The sequence below is a fragment of the Arachis duranensis genome, chromosome 3 (genome assembly GCF_000817695.3).
Source record: "Arachis duranensis cultivar V14167 chromosome 3, aradu.V14167.gnm2.J7QH, whole genome shotgun sequence".
Classification (NCBI taxonomy): domain Eukaryota; kingdom Viridiplantae; phylum Streptophyta; class Magnoliopsida; order Fabales; family Fabaceae; genus Arachis; species Arachis duranensis.
This window is the reverse complement of record NC_029774.3, coordinates 5,174,045-5,175,806: the sequence shown is the minus strand read 5'-3', so window position 1 is coordinate 5,175,806 and position 1,762 is coordinate 5,174,045.

Genomic DNA, 1,762 nt, shown 5'->3' with positions numbered 1-1,762 from the left:
CCCGCCATAATAGATAAATATGTTATAAAAGACAACTTATTTTTTCTACTATAAATATCTCATCAAACCTAGATTTTTTTAATATCAATCTACTAAAAATTTACTTAAATTTTTTACTAACTTAAGTATTAAAATTTATTGTAATCATAGATACTACTTCTAATCTCTCCAAATAATTTGAACAACACTATTTCACTAAAAAAGACGTCAAAACATCTTATTAAAAAGAAATTTAGACTCATACCATATTTTAATAATTCTCAAAACACTTATATAACGTCTTATTTTTATATTATTAAAATTGAGAATTTAAATTTCAAAATTTAGTTTTTAATATATAAAATTAATTAAATATTAATTAAAAATAATAAATTTTATTAACCATATAATATTATTCGTACAATTAATTAATTATCTCCGAAAGAGCCGGATGGTCTAATCTAGGGAGGTGTTAGGCGGCCATTCTACTATGGCCCACCAAAATTAAGGATAGTGCAATAAAAACAAGTAGAGTTGTTATGGAATATGAATATAAATATATAATCTTTTCTAATAGATTCGTTAATGCTAGACTAGCGTAATAGATCTGCGTGTAATTAAGAAACTCAAAAACTGCAGATTTTAATAATTTTGATTATTATTTAATTAATATAAATATTAGCAGATATTATCCGGTTCATGTGCAATCCTAGTACAAATTATATTAATTTATATGTATAAATTTTAATATATAAATATAAATTATATATTTTTTATATGTAAATATCTGCAAATATTAATGCAAACTATCAATGACTAAGACACACAAAAATATTAATGATCAAATATTAAATCAAAAGAATAATATTTATTAGTCACATACTCACATAATATTATTGTAATAAAGTAATAATTTTCGTTTTTTTACATAACACATAAAACTCAAATTTTTTATACTTATTTAAATAAATAAATAAATTAACTATTTGACTAATCTAAATTACTTTACATGTAACCGATGGTGATATATGGTAAAAACATGCAAAATAACATGAATGATACCGAGTCCATTTCAATATATAATATAAGATCATGTGGTCCAGCACAAATTACTTTTAAATAAATAGATTTATCTTTTAACGTGCTTCATTTGTGTAAGCTAATTAAGCAACAAACTATTTTGGACGGGAGAGACACTTTTCTTCATAATTAGGTCATCACTTTTACTTCATTCATAGAACATGGTCCACTAATTAATGTCCATCCAGTGTATATGAAAGATTAATTGATTTATTGGTGTTAGTTGCACTGCCCTATTATGGACAACACTTGGCTAATTAATTAATCAATGACTTAGATGATGATGTCTACGAAAATAAACAAACGTAAGCCATGGCATGACCCTGTCGATCATGAAAAGTGAAAAAGGGGGAGATTCTTATCTCAGCCAAATTGATAATAATAATAATAATAATAATTGTACATTGCTAACGAATTATAACTCAAATCATATAATCTTTTCATATATATTTATCTAAAGATCACATATTCGAATCTTACTATAAGTGACAAAATTATCCAAACTCGTGAATATCCATCCTGCTTTTACCCGTTCGGAGCGAATACTCCCGCATCGGCACGGATTCTTAGACGGAGTGGGACGGGTTTAGCTTAAACCCACCCAGTATATAATATATATAAAATAATTAGTAAAATAATTAATAATATTGTATCATATTTAAATTTTTATTTTAATTTATGTTATATATGTAGTGATAGTTAT